Raw genomic sequence first — 21,188 nt, 5'->3', positions numbered from 1 at the left:
GGGTCGTCCTAAACCAATAGAGGTAGCAGTGAAGAAAGATCGCACGGGTCTGGGTTTTTCCTAGGGGCCACTGCGGAGCCGCTACCCATTCCGTGGCTCTCAGCAGAGCCAGTTTGGGTACCACAGTGGCCGCTCCCAGTAGAAAAATTAATTGCGGCACAAAGGCTAGTTAAGGAACAGCTAGAACTAGGACATTTAGAACCATCCATGTCCCCGTGGAACACACCCATATTTGTTATTAAGAAAAAATCAGGGAAGTGGAGATTGTTGCATGATTTAAGAGCCATCAACGCCCAAATGTCACTCATGGGCCCTGTGCAGAAAGGCCTCCCATTGCTATCTGCAATACCTAAAGGCTGGACCGTCATTATAATAGCTCGATTAATGTCTGGAATACTGCTAGTGAATCAGAATTGATTTACTACAACAACAAGTGGACACTCTTACTAGCATGATGCAATTAAGTTGTATTTTTTCTACGCCTAATTTGTGCATAACACCTTTAAAATTTTTGAATGAGTCTTTTAGCAGCAAGAACATATCCCAGTATCTTACTGGACAATGGACAGCTGAACTGGAAGAACTTCAAGAACAACTTCGGATGCAGATTACGACTCTTAATGGCACACGAATGAAACCTATAACTGTTGGAGATTTTACATCTTGGCTTTCTACTGCCTTTTCCTACTTTAAAGAGTGGGTGGGAGTATTTACATTTGCTGCAATTATATGCTGTGGAGAAGTGTTGTTGCTATGGTTGCTCTGCAAGCTTAAGGCCCAGCAAAAACGTGACAAAGTCATCATTACGCAGGCGTTATTAGCGATTGAGCGCGGTGGTTCCCATGATCTTTGGCTTTCTTTGTTAAAAGAAAATTAACCCCCATAAGTTGTCAGCTCTTGCACCCCAAGGGAATTGTCCCATTGCACTGGGAAGAGTGACAGAAATTGGATCTTGGTCAGCCCTTGCACCATGCGGAGCTCTGCTCATTGCACACATCAGGGTGACCAGATTTGGGTTTTTATATCCATCTTGATCTCCTGGGGCTGCTGGAGGCTCCGGGATGGATCGATGGATTAGGCCTAAAATATATAAGAAAGGAGGAGATGTGGGAAGCCGCAGCTCTCGCCGCCATTACAAGATGGCGCCGGGCAGTCAGGGCTGTGGCCCATTAAGTAGTAAACAACCACTTGAGGCATGCGCACTGCTTAGATGACATAGTCACAACTCCACCTGGAGTATGCAAACGAGGGTTCTGGCGAACGCACCAATCAATGCATGGCACGTCCCCGTAGAGCGTATATAAGCAGCAGTGGTTTGGGGCTTAGGGGTCTTTTTCCGCATCTGAAAATCGAACCCGCATTAAACGCCTGTGGAAGAATCCTGTTGTTATGTGTCTTTTCTTGCTGGCGAGACCTGGCGCGCGACAAGGGTGGATGAAATGGAGAGTACAGGAAAGAAGATGGGGAGTTGATACCAAGGGCTCAAGTGGAAAGAAAATGTTTTCAAAATGATGAGACAAATGTACAAATGTGCTTGACACAATGGATGGCTGGATGGTGATAAGAGCTGTATGAGCCCTCAATAAAATTATTTTTAAAAAGAAAGAAGTTCTAAAATTGATTGTGCTTATGATTATATAAACCTTTAAAAATATAACTGAACTATTAAATTGTATGATATGGGAATTATATGTCAATAAAATTGTAAAAATTTTTAAAAGGGGGAGGCCAGGAGCTGAAAGTTCCTGAATGAAAAGATGATAGTTTCCCAAATTTATTTGGCCCATTACTCCCATTTTTGGAAAAAAATAATTGCTCAGCACCACTCTGAGAATAATATGCACTATACTGTAAAGCTACTAATCCAGACTAGTGTCCATTTCTGCCTTTGCAGGCTCACTACCTCAGCCGCTAGGGGCCAGTATCACCCACCGTGGGACACACTGGGGGAGGCACAGTCAAGTCGGCCAAGCCGTAAGAGTGACTCCCTGTGATGATAATTGGTAGAGCAACAGAGCAATGATCTCCCCAGCCACTTCAGCTGAGGCTTCCGCCCTCAGTGGGGCCCAAATGGTGGGGAAGAACCCAGATGGCAGCTGCAAACATACCTTGGGGACAAAGACATCAGGACAGAAACACCAGGCAGGTGGCAGCAACCAACAGAGAAACATTAGGAGAAATGATACTGGCTTAGTAAATAGCCTCATCTGTTTGGGAGTATGGAAGGAAGTGCTTTAACCTTAATGGAGCTTCTGTTGGGAAATAAAAACTTACATTTAAAATTTTATTTTTACATTTAGTTCCCTCATATTAGCAGTCATGCTCCACATTTTGTTCACATGTTCGGAGTTATTTATCCTGCGCTGTAATCTCCTGAAAAGTCCCCCTAAACCCTTTTGGGCGCTCGGGGACTGGTTTTTATGACTAAGAACGAAAGCAGTTCAAGCTATCCCCGGCTACCATTCACTTTCCTCAGCTAGTGCAGCCCTCATTGACGAGGCCCTGCAGGACGCCCAGGCACCGCTGCTGTCCCGAGGGAGGTCAGAGAGGTCCTCCGTGCCTTTCTGCGTCCGGCGAGTTGAGGCGTCTCTGGACAACAGCATGGAAATCTCTGTCCTCACGTTTGATGGAGTAGAGGGCCAACAAAAATGAGCCAAGGCCTCATTGAGGTGGAGAGACACAATGGCCACAACACTGGGCTCATCTCAAACATACCCATGATCATAAATAAAGGGCAACGATTTCTTCTGCTCGATCTGCGACATTGCGAGTGGCAATGGGCTTAATGACACTTGCTAACAGCCATTGGAGAGGTCCCCCGCCGTGCCTCTTGTGTCTTACAGCATTGTTAATGAAATGGGAATGGTTTGCTACGTAAGTGTGGTCCATCGACCAGCAGTGCTTCACACCCTTGCTAGAAACGTGGGCTCGCAGGCCCATAAATCAGGAATTTTCACTTCAACAAGAGTTCCACATGATTCATACAAACAGAGTTTGAGACGTACCAGCATGAAACATGTTCCTCTGCATGGAACTACAGCACGAAGTTAGTTAAGGACAAGGGCGAAGAAACAAAAGTGGCACAGAATTGACAGTTGTTAGGACGTTGCACTGATCACCTGGTGTTTGTGACGGTGCCAAACTTGTAGGATGTGCACCCTCGCTCCGCACTGCCTCGTAGAAACAGATTGTCGCTTCCTACAACTGCTTTTTCAGTTCAACACACATGGCTCAAGCTCAAGGCAGAAATCCACCGGGCTAATGAAAAATCTTACAGTGCTGTACATTTAAATGATATGTTTATTTAATAAATATTGATTTAGCATATATTATCTACAAATACTTGGTGATGAACTGCAGGAATACCAGAGCAAGACAACCTCTACCTTGAACGGAGGCAAATGAAGAAAGTGTGTGTTGAGGCAGATAGGAACCTGTAGGACATAAATGGAGTAAGAAAGCAATATTTTAAATGGTGCAGTGTTACTGTAGCTTGGAAAAAACTCTAACATCTTGCACCTATAGCCCAAAGAATGTTCTCTCGCTTCTTTTTTTTTTTTTTATCATATTCTTACCCACCTTTCAAGGTCAATCTCAGATGCTAATTTATCAACAACCTTTGCCCTAATTCCTAGTTAAACGCGTATTTTGACTCTTCAGGTGCCTATCATATTCAGATAATGTGTGTTGAGAGGTCTTTAGGGTTGACAGTGGGGTGGTAAAACTTCTGTAGATAAAGAATGTACTTCAGTCAGTCTTCTTGGAGGTCCCACAGAAATGAGCATGAGGGATCATGAGTGTTTTTGAAGCTAAGGAATCCATGATGCTATTTATTCTATGAACAAGTTTAGTTAGAAAAGTTTTCACAAATCACAGTGACTGAGAGAATTTGTAAAGTTACCCCTTATTTTATTTTACCATTTCCTCTACTCATATTGGTTCTTTAATCATCACTGGTAGATTTGGTAGTTGCTAATCTCAGCTACAGGAAATTTTAATCAGCTTGTTTTGGGAAGGAGGCTGGCTAACAGCCTGTTAGCATTTAAGAACAATCCCCTTTCTTTAAGAGGTAGCACCCTTTATACCTAAATTTCCATGAATCCAGATGGAAGGCCATAGGTACCTCTCTGAAGAAATTCAGACTGCTCTGAACCGTGTGGCATCGTATGAACTCCATGTCAGTGATGCTTATTTATCCATGGTAAGTATAGATTCTTCCGCTACTGTGAGGGAAGTTTGAACTCAAACCTAGGTGAGGTCAATGTCAGATTATTCAGAAAGTATACATAGACTTACTTGTGTTTACTGACTAATAAGTAATGAATGGTTTCGCAAACCATGCTGGTGGCTATGACGTTGCTGTTCTGTGGGTTATGACAGGGGAAATCATAGTTCTCTCTAGTGAAGTCCCGACACAATAAGGATATCAAACACTCATGGAAACATAATACACAATGTTATACACATAGGCTTCTTACAATTCATGCAGATTGTTAAGATTGATGAAACAGATAAAATTAAAATGTTGATTGACGTGAGACTTTTATGTGCCTGTGCAATTCCTAGGTTTAATTGCTAACATATGGGGCTGACAAATCTGACCTTTTAGAGGGCATCATCCCCAAAGCTACACATCAGCATTTTGGAATCTGGGTGGCTGCCCTTGAAGGTAACCGAAATTCAGAGAGACAGCTTGACCTTTTCAGAGTTGAAGGACAACGCACGCACGACTTGCCCAAGAGGCACCTGCCTCTTTCTGGGCAACACAGAAAGCTTCTAGCTTAAATATCTGCTCCTTTCACATCCAGTCTTCCTCTGCTCTCACCTTCATCCTAGGCCTGCTATTACAATCAGGAGATGGGAATACCTCCTTTTGCCAAATTTTTCAGGGAGCAGGCTGATTAGAAAAGGGAACATACGTAGCAGTTCCTAAGATGCCTGCGAAAACATGGAGGTATTGTCTGCTTTCCAGTTATTAAGGTAACTATGTAATGTTAGGATGACTTCACGGGGTCTTATCGGGATGTAAAGAGGTTGCTCATTGATACCTAACTTGTTAGGTCACTATGTTCCTCTGTAGACTTCTTAGCAACTGTCTTTGAGAGTAAGCAGATGTCTCCTTTGTAGCTCCTTAGCACCTTTTTCTAGCCACTGAATGCTTCTTTGGCATTGCTCAATTAGTGAAACACAAAATAAGGTCTCTGAACCAGCAGGATCTGCATTACCTGGGAGCTTGTGAGATATGCAGGTTCATGGAGCCCATCCCAAAGATACTGAATCCAAATTTCTGGGGGTGGAACCCAAGGGCCTGTGCCTAAGAAACTCTGCAGATGATTTTAATTCCCTGAATGAGCAGCATTGCTCTAAAGCAGTGGGTCTCGACTTCCTCATGCCACGACCCTTTCATACAGTTCCTCATGTGGTGACCCCCAACCATAAAATTATTTTTGTTGCTACTTCATAACTGTAATTTTGCTACTGTTAAGAATTGTAATGTAAATATCTGATGCAGGATTTATTTTCACTGTTACAAAGTGAACATAATTAAAGCATAGTGATTAATCACAGAAACAATATTTAATTATATATTGTTAAATATTGATTTCTAATTACAAATAAGTGCAATTTTTGTCTTTAAGCATGGGGTAGCATGGGTAACAGTCTTCACACTGGGTACTCATAGGGGGGGCGTATCTGCATGTGGACGGACCCACCTGGAGACCGGTAGATGAGCGGTGTTTTGGTTCCTAAGACCATGGGAAATATGTGTTTTCCGATGGTCTTAGGCGACCCCTGTGAAAGGGTCGTTCTACTCCCAAAGGGGTCGGTCGCTACCCACAGGTTGAGAACAGCGGCTCTAAAGGCTTATTTCTAGAACTATTAGCATGCTATTTTAAATCAGGTACACACTCACGAGGTTAACATAGCTGGCTCTTCCATGTAGAAGGACAAGCTTGCTCACTCCAAAGAAATGGGAGAGTCGCATCCAGGACATTCCCGTCTAAAAAAAAATGACTAAATGTCTGGAAACTAGTAGTGGACAATCACGATGGAGTCCCAAAGCCAAAGAAGCGATTGTACGAGTGGTGTCCATTCTGTGGAGCCCATGAAACTTGCCCAGCTAATTCGCACATATGCTAAGAGTAAAGTCAATTAAGTATCCAGAGAGTTGCTGTGTCCTTTCTTCGACTGCTTCAGCTCTCATAAACTAGATATTGCTGGATGTTGCTACATCGGGCCGTGTTGTGGCCACGTGGACTACATCCGTGACTAGGGTTGTAAACCACACACGAGCGTTTAAGGGCATTCATTCTTTCAGTACTAGAAGACTTGTAAACCATTGGCCTATACAAATCTGGTCCTGTTACCCTACATAAGAGATCGCATGTGAGTAACGAAGGTGTGTCTGAGATCCAAAATTGAGCTTCTATTCTCTCCCACAGAGGCCTGATCTCGACACCTGGGGAAGTGGCCTTAAAGCCCTCAAGTCTGCTCTGCAATTGGAGAACATGTGAAGCCAAGCTCTGCAACACTTGAAGGTCCTGGTTTGTGGGAAAAGGGAAATAGATGTAAGTTGATAACTGGTCCTGGCAAGCAGTGCTGTCCTGTACTTCTCAATTATATCTTGCTCTTAGAAAATGGGTCAAAGGCAGGAAATTACCCAACAGTTGCCTCCCCGCCCCACCCCAAGTGTAGAAATTTCTTTCTGGAGGTGTGTATGGAACATGAATGCTGGTTAAAAAGATTTTTTTAAAGGTAAGCGACACAAGATGCAGTCTTTCCAAAACTAATCTAGTCTGGATCATTAAACAAAGTAATTCTGATGCTGGCTGGTAAATCTCCTAGACCAGTAGTGCTTACACTTGAGTGGATATCAGAATCACATGGAGACCTTACTGAAACAAACTGTTGGGCCTCAGCTCCAGTGGGTCTGGTGCAGGAGATATAGAATCAGCTCCAAGAAGCTTCAATTCCAACAATGTTTACAAGTCACCAAGTTATGTTGCTGCTGTTGGCTGAGATCACATTTTTGGAACCTCTGCCCTAGACTGTCCCTGCAAAGGTGGGTGTTAATGTGGTCTGTTAGCCTACAATCATCCCTACATACTTTTGTGCAGTGATCCCTCTTTTCTCACCAATGCCCCAGCTTCTTAGGAAGTCAAAGAGAAGAAATCGTCATATTGCAAGAGTTACCAAACCTGTGTGCATACTAGACTCACTGAGAACCTCTGAAGAGGTACTAATGCCTAAACCGTATACCAAACCACTTCAATCTAAGTCTTTTGAAGTATGGTCTGAGCAGCTCGTCAAAATCTCCATGTGAGTCAAATAAGCAGCATGGAAATGAGACTTTGGGTCATTATGGGTCAATCCCTGCTAAGAAGTTTTGTCTTCATTCCAGGTACACAGAAACAGAATCTACATTTTTACAAGAATCACTTATGTAGGAACCACCAAGAGGATCTATCTATAAGATTTACCTGGAGATCTTGTTAAAATATAGATTCTGCTTTAGTATATTTGGGATGGAAATACAAATTCTCAATAGGAAAGGGTGATCGTGGAATGAAACAGTTCAAAGTCCTAGTTGAAAACTCTTGAAGGGGTAGCTTGTTACTTAATCTGTGCTTTTTTTTTATTTTTATTTTTTTCATTTTTTTTATTTTAACAATTTATTGGGGCTCATACAATTCTTTTCACAGTTCATACATATACATACATCAATTGTACAAAGCACACCTGCACAGTCTTTGCCCCAATCATATTTTTCTCTTTTCTTCTTTTACATTTTATTAGGGACTCATACAACTCTTACCACAATCCATACATATACATACATCAATTGTATAAAGCACATCCATACATTCCCTGCCCCAATCATTCTCAAGGCATTTGCTCTCCACTTAAGCCCCTTGCATCAGGTCCCCTTTTTTTCCCCCCTCCCTCCCCATTCCCCCCTCCCTCATATGCCCTTGGTAATTTATACATCGTTATTTTGTCATATCTTGCCCTATCCGGAGTCTCCCTTCCCCCCTTCTCTGCTGTCCCTCTCCCAGGGAAGAGGTCACATGTGGATCCTTGTAATCAGTTCCCCCTTTCCAACCCACTCACCCTCCACTCACCCTCCACTCTCCCAGCATCGTCCCTCACACCCTTGGTCCTGAAGGTATCATCCACCCTGGATTCCCTGTACCTCCAACCCTCATATGCACCACTGTACAGCCTCTGTCCTATCCAGCCCTGCAAGGTAGAATTCGGATCATGGTAGTTGTGGGGAGGAAGCATCCAGGATCTGGGGGAAAGCTGTGTTCTTCATCGATACTACCTCACACCCTAATTAACCCATCTCCTCTCCTAAACCCCTCTATGAGGGGATCTCCATTGGTCGACACTTGGGCCTTGGGTCTCCACTCTGCACTTCCCCCTTCATTTAATATGATATATATATATACATATATACACATACATATATACATATACACATACATACACACACTTATATCTTTTTTTTTTTTTGCATGATGCCTTATACCTGGTCCCTTGGGCACCTCGTGATCGCACTGGCCGGTGTGCTTCTTCCATGTGGGCTTATTTGCTTCTGAGCTTGATGGCCGCTTGTTCACCTTCAAGCCTTTAAGACCCCAGACACTATCTCTTTTGATAGCCGGGCACCATCAGCTTTCTTCACCACATTTGCTTATGCACCCATTTGTCTTCAGCGATCTTAATCTGTACTTTTGATGAGACGTCCCAACATTCCTATGCAGGCAGACCCTGGATTACAAGCAGCTGTCTTATGAACACCTCCTATTTGCCCATGTGAGTGGTAATGTTTGGAAGGAGTACATCAGTCCTTACTTGCAACAAATGCTTTATCACAATCACATTCACTTGCTGCACATACAGCTTTTTAAATAGGTGGAAAGATGTGCCTTTTCTTTCACTAAAGCAAGGTTAAATAAAAACAGTATGCATCTAACTCACCTACATATTCCACTTAAAGAGGTGAAGATACAGTCATTCTTAATCCAAAGACCATATAATTCAACTGTACAGGGCATTGGACCCATCTGGATATCTGTACCTAGTTGGAGTTCTTGACTATCTCAGATCAGTATTTCTGAACTTCAACAGGTATATGAATCACCTAGTCCCTTAAAATTCATGTTCTGATTTAGAAAGTTTGGAATCAGACCTGACATCTTATATTTCTGACATTCCTTCACAACTTCTGACCCTGGCCTACAATTTTTGGAGTGAATTTTTAGATCGCCTCTCACTAGTCCTCAAATATGTGTCTGTTTTATTTTTGTAGCTCTCGGACTTCATGGGAGAGTTTTTGGAACAACAAGAGAAGAACACAGAATATTTGCAGTACCAGCTCCTCTATCAGGAGGAATTAGAAGAGTTGGTCCAGCAGGAAGACCCATTTTTAAAGTCTGACATACAGTGTGATGAATAACTTTGCACTTCCCACCGTGATGGGAAGTTTGGTACTCAAAGACAGAATAATTTCCAATTGCCAAAAGACTATTTTACCTATGACCCTATTCCACACTGATTTACCTGCAAATAAATATGATTCACGCTAGGATTATGTGCAAAGAGAATGCCATTGGAGCCCAACAGGAATTAATTTCACCAATGTTCAATCAGTGAAGCTTCCAAGGTGGATATGGGTGCATTAGACCCCCCCCCCAAAAAAAAGGCCTTTTCCAACCTTCCCCAACATCTAAATGGCACAGTTAGGATTTAGTGAGCACTGCCAGTCAGGAGGATATTAAGCAGGGGAAATTCACCTCTCATTGATGCCCTTTTACAAGCATATATTACGCTTATAGCATGTTCTAGAGCTTCTTCAAAGCTCAGCTTGAAGATAAAAGCTGTCTGGTGGTAGTTCCCTGAAAGAACAGTGGATGGACAGTTGTTTGCCAGAGCACTTTCACAGCCAGTGTTAGGCTCAGGGAACAGGAGCTATTGGGTCAACTAGGAGCTATTGATAAATTTTCTTTCAAGAGGAAAAAAAAAGATGCAAATTTGTATCAGATCCTTCCAGTTTACACCTTGAGACATTATAAATTTTTAATCATTTTATTAGGGGTTCATACAGCTCTTTTCACTATATATATATATATATATATATATATATATATATATATATATATATATATATATATATATATATATAGTGAAAAGAGCTGTATGAATATATATATATATATATAAATTGTATAAAGCACACTTGTACATTCATTACTGTCATCATTCTCAAAACATTTGCTCTCCACCTAAGTGCCTGGCATCAGCACCTCATTTTTCCCCTTCCCTCCTCACTCCCCCCTCCCTCATGAACTCTTGATAACTTATAAATTATTTTTTGTCATATCTTGCCCTGTCCAATGTCTCCCCTCACCCACTTTTCTGTTGTCCGTTCCCCAGGGAGTAGGTCACCTGTTGATCCTTAATATTGGTTCCTCCAAACATGATGCCCTCCTTTAGCAATTGATCATTCCTGATGGCATGTCCAAATTAAGGCGGTCAAAGATATTCTGATGTGATCCATAAGGTTTTAATTGATAATGTTTACAAGTCTTTCACAAGGCTTCTTCCCATTCTTTGACAAGTAACTATACTGAAACATATCCATCATGGGTGACTCTCTTGGTATTCAAAATGTTGGCATTCAGCAACACAGAAAGCCACCACATTATGCCAAGCTGACAACGAGGTGGTGGCATGTGGCTAATGCTGTGTGGGAAGGCTAGGAGGTTCTTAGCATTGTGTCTGGCTCCAGTAGTTCCAGTAAAAACAAAACAATAAACAATGGCAAGCAGGCTGGAGATTCAAGGTTTGAGAGCACTTAGTGGTTATTATCAAGGTTTTCTGTTCCATCCAATCCTCATTTGTTTTTGTCTAATGTAACTTCAGATGCAACTCATTTTTAAGGCATTATTTATTTATTAAATGTTCTCGGCCAAGGAATCACATTAGCTTAAAATTCAATTCAGTCTTTGTATTTCTCCACTGACACCATCTCCAGCAAGCGCACAGTGAGCCATGGGGTGAACCTCTTTGCTCTCTGGGTGAGCCAAGTCGATGTTAATACTGCTCTGCTACAAGGTAGAAAGCTCCTAACTCAAACGAATGGATAAAGGAGTGAGACTTCTGCAAAGTGCACTTTAAGAGGAGGTACTTTTTGCTTATGAAAAGAAACCTCTACGAATCATAAAAGGGAGTATTTTACAGTGAAGCACATGATTTGGAGTGAAGAACTGGGCTGGTGCTCTGCTGGTCCAGGCTGTGAATACTCTTCTTGCTCCTCCTGCGGGCCCCCTTCATCTGGTATCACAAAGCCTTCATCTGTGGCGTAGAGAATGTCCACAATCCTCTGCAGCACCGGGTCCTTTTCCCCCTCGTTCTCCTGGCAGATCAACTCGATGTTCCTCAGTTTCCCAAAGTAGAAGTCTCTCTCCTTCTCCAGATCTTCAGCGGTGAGCTTCCGCTCGTTGACCTGCTGCATCAATTCGGCTGCCTCGTCATCCCCGTTGCCCACACCCGGGTTCTTCCTCAGCACACCTGGGCCGGGTTTAGCAGGCACAGCAGATCTCGGTTGCAATGGGCCTTTGTGGTGCTGCACTGCTAGTGCCCAGAGGTTTCTCCGGTTTATTCAGAGCTGGAGCAACAAGCGAAGGGGCCTCCGCCGTTTCCTGACCTTGTCTGGCAGCTACAGGGTCATAGTCTTTGCCATCATAGTTTGCATCAAAAAACTTCTTGAACCCCGGAACAAATTCAAAGTTGTCCTGAAACTTCCCTTTTACTAATTTGTCCACGGGAATGATTTTGTTAACACTCATCCTCTTAAAACCTGCCTGTAGTATTTTGAAGTTCTGAATGTATTCGTGTTCTAGCTTAGCCTGGAATTTCACTTTCTTCGAGGCAATGGAGCCAGGAAACAGCATGTCCATAAATTGGCAATAAGCGGCCCCTGAGCACAACTGTTCGATCTTGGTCAGATTCAAATGCAGGGATCCAAGCCAGCATGTCATGTCGACTCAGGTTATCGCTGGTGACTGACGTCGAGTATACATTCACTGCCATCTTGGGCTCTCAACTGAACCTCGTCCAGTGCCCGTATCCGGCTCCGGTTCCATCTTCGTCTCGTTCAAACCGCCTTGCCCCGCCCGCCCGTGCGATGACCTCACACGCACGCCCTGTTATGCATTGATGTAAAGCGCAACTCATTTTTATAGTAATTGGTTTTTGCAGTATTTTTTAGTAGTCAAGTATGACAGGCCAGTCAGTATCTGTTCAAATTGATCTGAAATAATATTGTCCATGGAGTGTTACATATGAAAGATTTACTGAATCTCTTACCTGTAAATTAGTATGCAGGTAGCCTTAGCCATTTGCTAAGCTGTCTATCTTGTTTTGCTTTGGTTTTGTATATAGCTGATCAGAATTGACTCCAGGGCAATGAGTTTCATTTGAGAGATGATCTCCTTCCTGGTTTTCCCAAATTCATTGCAAGAGGGCATGGAACACAGAAGATTGTTTTATTGTTGGATACTGTTACAAAATTTGGCTACAAAGAAAAAATTGCAGCTAGCTTGATCAACAGCTCAATACTTAGAACACAGTACCTTTGCACAAGTGGTTTTTATAGATTCCAAAAGATAGGCTGTTGTTTTAGTCTTTCCTATTCCAACTATAAGAAACCTTTTTGAACTGTGGGGGCCTAATATTTTATTAAAATAGGATAACATACAGCAACAACTGCATAAATAGAAGAAGACAACATAGATGGGACTTCTATGTTGTTCAAACATATGCTCATCAAAAAGAATTTATTAAGAGAGTAAATAGACTGCCTATTTCTGTAGGGGCAGAAATCTTTAGAAACAAATTTTCCAACAGAGATTAATATCTTAATCAATAGAAAAGTTCAAGAACTCAACTACAAAAGACAACAAAATCACAAAATAGACAAAGGACAAATAGGATTTTAACCAAAGAGGATATCTAAGCAGCCAAGAAATAAGTGAGTAAGAAAAGATGTTCATGATCATAGTCATTAGAGGGATGAAAATCAAAACTAAACTGAGATACCATCTTACCCCCAACTAAAATGGCATTGATTAAAAAAGAAAAATGTTAGCAAGGGACCGGAATCTTTATCCATTGCTTTTGAGACTGTAAAAAGTTGCAACTACTATGGAAAATTATAGGACACATTTTTTAAAAGCTAAAATTAGATCCACCTTATGATTTAGCCATTGAACTTCTATGTATAAACCCTGTTGCTGTTGAGTGTCATAGGGTCATGTGTAACTCACAGTGAACCAATAGCAGAAGGAAGCATTACTCAATCCTCAGTCATCCTCAGGGTTGGAATTGTTCATTGTTGCAGCCACTGTGTCAATCTATCTCATTGCAGAATATCTTAGATCACCAATACATGTAATAAACTTTCCAAAACCAAAAACAAGGAAAGAATCCTGAAGGCATCTTGGGAAAAATGAAAAGTTAGCTACATAAGATAACTAAAAAATCTGAACTCTGATTCTCTGCAGAAACCATGCAGACAAGAAAGCAACAGTATGACACATAAGACTATGGTGGGGAGGGGAAGGAAAGGGAGAATAATTATATACCCAGCAAAATTATCCAACAAATTTACCAGTGAAATTGACATATTTCCAAATAGCGATGCTAATTTCTGATAAAATAATTTTTAAGGCAACAAAAAGCAAAAGAGATAGAGAAGTACCTTATACAATGGCTAAAGGGTCCATTTAACAAGAGAACACAATCATAATAAATATACACTAAATGAGGGAAAAATTAACGATGAGTCAATGAACATCTAGTGACACAATATAAGGTTTCTATGGCAGTTACATAATCTGTCAATTTGAGTGGAGGGGTGGAGTCTAAATGGATGACCTCATTTGAAGGTGCAACAGAGATAAATAGCTCGCTGGAGGCCAGATCCACTCTCTCTGCCTTCTTTTCCTACTGTTGAGACACCCAGAGAGCTGGAGGAGACACATGGAGACCCACGCCAACATTGAGATGCTTCCACCGCCACTGGATCCACAAGACTTTCCACCCAATGGCTTGTGATCTTCCTGCATTTGTTATCATTGCATGTGTTGCATGAGTCTGAAGAGGAAATTATAGACTGGTATTGGACATATGGGCTAATATCAAACTCATGGACTTGATCTGGACTGGGCTGAGATGTTTTCTTAATATATAATTATTCTTTGATATAAAGCTCTCTTTTACATATATATGAGTGTCTCTGGATTTGTTTCTCTAGCCTACCTAGACTAACAAAGTTTCTGAGACTGACTTTTTATTTATTTATTTTTAATCATTTTATTGGGGGCTCTTATAACATTCCATACATCAATTGTATCAAGCATATTTGTACATATGTTGCTATCATTATTTTCTAAACATTTACTTTCTGTTGAGCGCTTGGTATTGGCTTCTCTTCCCACTCCCCACCACCCCCCTGTAACCACTTGATAAATTATAAACTATTATTGTTTTCACATCATACACTGACCGCCATCCCCCTTCACTCATGTTTCTGTTGTTCATACCCCTGGGGGGGAGGGGGGCAGAATTCTGCATGGATCATTGCAATCAGTTCCCCCTTCCTCCCCTCCTCCCTTCACCTCCTCCCTGCCCTCCTTGTATTGCTACTCCCATTTCTGTTCCTGAGGGGTTTATCTTACTTGGATTCTGTGTGTTGTGAGTTCTTATCTGTACCAGTGTACATGCTCTAGTTTAGCTAGAACTGAAAGGCAGGTCTTGGGTCATGATTATGGGGGGGTAAAAAAGTCTCAAAGAACCAGAGGAATATTGTGTGTTTCATTGGTGCTATACTGTGTCCTGGTTGACTCATCCCTTCCTGTGACCCTTCTCTGCTCTAACACCCCTCATTCTCAACAATATTCTTTGTTGTTGTTTTTGAGACTGTAAGTCTAAATAGGAGCAGTGACCTTCATCTTTCTCCTTCAGAAAAGCCAGTGGTTTGAACCACTGACCCACAGCACTATCAGGGCATCCAATGAAAGCACCTCATATATTGGCCTATGTACATATGAAAACAACAATAATTTATTGTTTATCAAGTGGTCATGAGAGTGGGAGAAGGGGAAGGAAGGGAAAAAAGAGGAGCTGCTACCAAGGACTCAAATAAAAAAAGTAAATGCTTAGAAAATGATGATGGCATATATATATACACACACACACATACATATATACTTGATACAATTGATGGATGGAATATGTGTTAGTCCAGGTAGACTAGAGAAACAAATATGTGTATAAGAGAGTTTTATAAAAAGGGTAATTAAGGTCTCAAACAACAAAGGTGGGGTGGTGGTGAGAATCACATCACCATGAAAGAGGGGGAGTACATGATGGGGACCCAATGCCCATCTGTACACAGCCGGACATCCCTTCCAGAGGGGTAGTGGGGAGGAGATGGGTCACTCAGGGTTCAGTGTAACAACAATGAAACTAAAAACCTTCCTCTAGTTCCTGAGCGCTTCCTCCCCTCCCAATCATCATGACCCCAATTCTACCTTGTGGACCTGGTTATACCAGAGGATGTACAGAGGTGCAGTGGGGATCTGGAGGCACAGGGAATCTAGGACAGCCAAACCCCTCAACACCAGCGGTGGGAGTGGCGACACCAGGAGGGAAGGGGGTGTAGAAAGGGAGAACCGATCTCGGAGATCTATGTGTAACCTCCTCTCTGGGAGATGGGCAATGGAGAGGCGGGTGAGGGGAGACACCGGGGAGTGTAAGATAAGATATAATCATTATTTATAAACTATCAAGGGACCAGGGGTGGGATCTGGGAGGGAGGGGGACGGGGGAAAAAAAGGGAAACAGAGCTGATTCCAGGAACCCAAGTGGAAGGTGAATTATGAGAATGACGAGTGCAACAAATGTATAAGGGTGCTTTGCTCAATTGATGTATGTACAGATTGTGATAAGAACCTTATGAGCCCCAATTAAAAAAAAAAGGTACCCTCATGGCCCAATTGTTAAGTGTTCAACTGCTAACTGAAGGTCAGTGGTTAGGACCCACCAGCCGCTCCATGACCAAAAGGTGTGGCAGTCTGCTTCGGTGACAACCACTACCTCTGGGGCAATTCCTCTATGTCCTCTAGGGTTGCTGTGTTTGGGAAGAACTCAACAGCACATGACAATAACAGGAAACCAGTCAGGTCAGTAGCAGTGGCTATTTTTCCATTGTACAACAGCTAGACACTTTCACACACACACACACACACACACACACACACACACACACACACACACAGAGCAGTCAAAAAGAATTGCTACTAAAATTCCAGTTCATACATGCACAGGTTTACACAAACCCAATAATCTCTGTGACACTGTATGGTTGAAGATAAGGTCTCTCAGTAGCGTGGGCCTCCACAAGAAAGGGATAATCTTAAAAACAGACTGCCTGAGAAGATCTGATGGGCCAGTCAGAGTCAAGAAAGAGAATGCAGCTCAGCAGGTTAGGGAAACTGTGTTTTATATTCTCCTGGAGAACACAGGATAATCACTAAGCCTCATTAGCAAAAAAAAGTTAGAAAATTGAAAACTGCATGGGTGAGAAAAATTCCAGAAAATTTGTGCAATACAAATTTTTTTCAGACCAAAAAAAAAGGGTAATTATACATTAAGAAAGTATTGCAACCTAGTCCTATCTAAGCCATAAATTCTATGTTAACCCATATGTCCGATACCAATCTATAAAATCCCCTTCAGACTCACAAAACGTATGCAATGATGCCGAATGCAGGATGGTCACAGCTAGTTGGTAGAAAGTCTTTGGATCCAGTGGTGCTGTGAGCATCTCAACACTGGCAGGGATCTCTATGTGGCTACTCTGGCTTCAGGGTTCTGGTTGCATCAGGGTACGTCCATGTGGCTTCTCCAGCTCAGGACACTAGTGTAGTTCCATATGTCTTGTCAGCTGCAACATCTCCCAGGGAGTCAGCAGAGAGATAGAGTCTGTCTCCCACCTCCAAAGAGGAGAGTACAGGGGTTCCCAGAAGTCTCGGAAGAAGGCCATGTCCACACAGAGGCCTCACTGGCTATGACATGATTGACAGACTAGACTCCACCCCTTCACTCTTTATCCTCTAAAGTTCCAAATTGACACCAGATTATGTAACTACCACAGCATGTTATAAGAGCTGTAAGAGCCCCCAATTTTAAAAAAGCAACTCATTATATACAATCAAACTCTAACAGTTTGAACTGGAGCAAGAAACAGACAAATCGACATTAATAGTAGGAGACTTCAATAACCCCACTTTCAATAAGAGAACAACTAGAAAGAACACAGATATACGAAACACAATTAGCCAATTTGACTTCATAGACATGTACAGAACACACCACCCAACAACAGTACAGTATATATTCTTTTCCAGTGTCTTCTTGTTCGGCTCTTGCTTCTTAGTCTAAGCACAGGTTCTGCATGGGCATAATTAAGTGGTCTGGAACTCCCTAACTTCACAATGTTATCCATAGTCAAATATCTACACAAATATCTTTGCACAGTCAATAAAACACAAGTTAACATCTTTGTGATATTCTCGGCTTTCAGCCAAAATGTTCATGATAACAGCAATGCTACCCCTTAAACGGTGTCTTCTTCTGAATTCTGCTTGAATGTGATATTTCGATGATGTTGTTTGATAATTTCCACATTCTATTGGATAACCTAGAAGTCCTGGTAGTATATTGGGTTATATATTTGCTGCTGACCACAAGGTCAGCAGAGCTCCCTCAGAACAGAACTACTCAGATAGCACTATCAGGGCACCCAGTGAAGGTGCCTCAAAATACGTGGTTCAAACTCCAACAGAAGTTAACTGAGAAATAGACAAATCTACAATCATAGAAAACTCCCATACCCCACTTTCAGTGCAGGACAGAACAACTAGCGAACACAGAAGAAACAAACAACACAAATCAGCCAATTTGATCTCAGCTGCTCCTTAGAAGAAAGATGAAGCTTTCTCCTCCAGTAAAGATTTACAGTCTTGGAAACCCGCAAAGGCAGTTCTCGTCGGCCCTGTAAGGTCACTGTTGGTTGTAATTGATTAATGGTACTGAGTTTGGTTTCTGGTTGGATCACCTTTCTTTTGCATAAATATACATTTCTTCCAGTCCGTTGGCCAGGTAGTTAGCTGTCTTCCAAATGTCTTAGCATAGATTAGTGAGTGCCTTTAGCACTGAATCAGTTTGTTATAACATTTCAGTTGGTAATCTATCCATTCCTGGATCCTTGTTTTTCACCAATGCCTTCAGTGTAGGTTGGATTTCTCTAAAAACCATCAGTTCTTGATCTTTTGATACTTCTTGAAATGACTGGATGTGGACCTGCTCATTTTGATACAATGATTTTATACTCCTTTCATAGTCATTGTATGTTTCCTGCATTGTTTAATATTTTGTCCATAGACTAGGCAGGTGAACAATAACCTAAAGGAAGCACTCGCTCCTTAGAACAGTCAACCATAGGAGATCAACAGAGCAGCCTTTGCCCAAGGGCAAAATTCATAAGACAGGAAGGGTTAGGGGACAAAAAGGAGGAATGGAAACAGGAAACACAAGGAAAAAATGGGATGAGTGGTTTACATTGTGCAGATTGAAACCGATAACATAAAACAGTATATGTATGCATGTTGATCGAAAGACCAATTAGCTCTGCTAACTTTCATCCAATTCACAGTAAAAAATTAAGAACATAAATAAGTAAAAGCTGTATGTAGCAGGTGAAGAAAAATTTGTTGTAAGAGCTGTTTCAATCATTTCAAAATGAGAGCAAATTAGTGTAACTGTTAGTGGGTACGCCTGAGTTTTCCCTAAGGGAACATTGTAACCCAAGGACTGTCTGTATCCAGACATTTCCGAATGGAACAAAGCAAACACAAAAAGAATGTTGATCCACTGTGAAAAAATGTCACTAGACAATTTGTTGGGAAATTATCAAACGGAAACTTTACTTTCTGTGTAAACTTTTGTAAAAATACAATGCATTTTTAAAAGATTAAAGTAGGCCAAGCAATTCTCAGCCAAAGAAATAAAGAAATGGAATAAAAACCTGGTAACATGCATTTTCAACAAAGATCAGATTAGAGCTTTAGGAGGAAAAGAAATGGAAAAATTAGACCCATTGTAATAAAAAAGAAAATTCTTAAAACTTTCCATTAAAAATTAACATTATGCATGAATTACATAAAACTTATAAGTTAACAGAAGCTTTCTCAGCACCACTAGATTTAAAAAACCCCACCAGGGAGAGAGTGGCTGTGATTGTTGAGCTAAGGAAGAAAAGGCATATTTAGATATGCAAAAATTAAGAGTTTTCCACCCACAGAATACCTTCATTGTGAACACTATTAGTGTTTTAATAGCAACTTAGCAGGGTATAGGCTTCTAAGTACATGCCTAGTATAGTTTGGCTGATTATTAAGTAATAGTTGGACCACTCCAGGTAAGTATACTATAGGTTTAGCCGGAGTGCAGCTCATGACAGCTGGGATCAAATGGTTGGGAGAGAAGGTGAGATGCTGTCTGCAGAGAGAGAGCCTTGTAGATCTGGGGTGCAGTCCCCTGGAGAGGGAGGTGGCCCTGTTAGAGGGATGAGTTTACTGATTGGAGGGGCAGTGCAGGAGAGGAAAGAGGGAACACTCAAGTTTGGGCGAACATAGGTGCATGCCTGTTGAGGGGAGGAAAGGGAGAGCCTACTACCAGGTGTGGGGCAGAGATATGAGGATGTTCTTGGGATCACTAGGTAAGGAGGGTCTTTAGTGACATGCAGCAGGAGGGCACTTTGACCTAGGGCATCTAGGGGTATCCCAGGAGCCCAGGCCAGGTGCTGCAGAACACTGGGACACTGAATCCTGGATCTTTGGGTTACATGTCATGCTCCAGAGACTGCATTGATGAGACCCAAAATGGGAACTCCGCTGATTAAACTGGACTCTACCCCAGGAAAAGTTGTAACTTGAGGGCTTAAGCTAGAAAACTCCTGGTGTCTGAGGTAGAAGAAAATAGCTGTACTGAGAGCGGCATACTCTTGGTTGGTAAACAAACAAGATTTTGGTACATGACAGTCCTGTGGTGTTAAATTTCGCTTATGCTTGTTTATATTAGAGTGTATCTCAGAGGTGCATCACCTTTGGGGCTCACCTTCTGGATGTTGTGTTATTTGTTTCTTTATTTATGGGTTAATGAAATCCAGAGATGTTGAGCCTACAAGGAAAGTAAGTATAACGGGTTTAGGAGAAGGGGAATATAGAGGGGTGGAGGAGATCAGGCGGGCATGATGTCAAGAGTCTAGGAAGGAAAAGTATATTTTGGAAAATATGTATGATTATGGAAGAAATTGCACAATTATGTTTGACATGATTGAATTATGGAGTGATATGACATATTTTGGCTCCCAAATCACAGCAAATTTAAAAATAGTTTTGGGGTTCAAAACAAATCCTAGTTTCAACTTAAGAATAATCAGTTCTTACATCATTATCTTACTCACCTTCATGAAATGATCACCTTCATGATACTCACCTTCATGAAATGATCACTGAAGATAAGGGTTCTAGAACAAAGTGTGGTGAAGAAAGCAGATAGTGCCCAGCTATCAGACTCATGTCTGAGGTCATAAAGACTTGTATTCAAACAAGCAGCCATCTAAGCGAGGAGTCAACTAAGTACACAAGGAAGAAGCACACCAACTTGTGTGATCCAAAGATGACAATTACAAAATTCAAATATGGTGAGGAGAAAAGCATCAGGGCAAAAATTATGGACACCCAATTTGTAGAGGACTATGGGGGATGGTAGTAGCCCCAAACACATCTGCAGAGTATCTAGCCAGACTGAACCACTGGTGAATATGCTTTAGCCACAGGCAAGGGTCTAGAACAGCCTTACTATTGGAAAGATAGTTAATAGTTCACCTCCAATGTGCATCCCCAGGCCTCATGGAGCCTCCAGCAGGCACCCCATGGATGCTCCAATACACCAGTAGCCCTCCCTGGATTGAAACCTAGGGCTTCTGACCACTACTGGCCTCAATCCACCTCCGAGGACTCCTTCAAGTGCTCTCCACCAAACTGAGGCAG

General features: G+C 41.9%; 1 pseudogene; it reads right to left on the bottom strand.

Moving 5' to 3' along the window:
• Positions 1-11,224: 11,224 nt before the first annotated feature.
• On the bottom strand, positions 11,225-12,164 carry LOC142440576 (microtubule-associated protein RP/EB family member 1 pseudogene; annotated as a pseudogene).
• Positions 12,165-21,188: the final 9,024 nt, after the last annotated feature.

The sequence above is a fragment of the Tenrec ecaudatus genome, chromosome 2, assembly GCF_050624435.1.
Source record: "Tenrec ecaudatus isolate mTenEca1 chromosome 2, mTenEca1.hap1, whole genome shotgun sequence".
NCBI lineage: Eukaryota > Metazoa > Chordata > Mammalia > Afrosoricida > Tenrecidae > Tenrec > Tenrec ecaudatus.
This window is presented reverse-complemented; position numbering and strand designations above follow the sequence as displayed.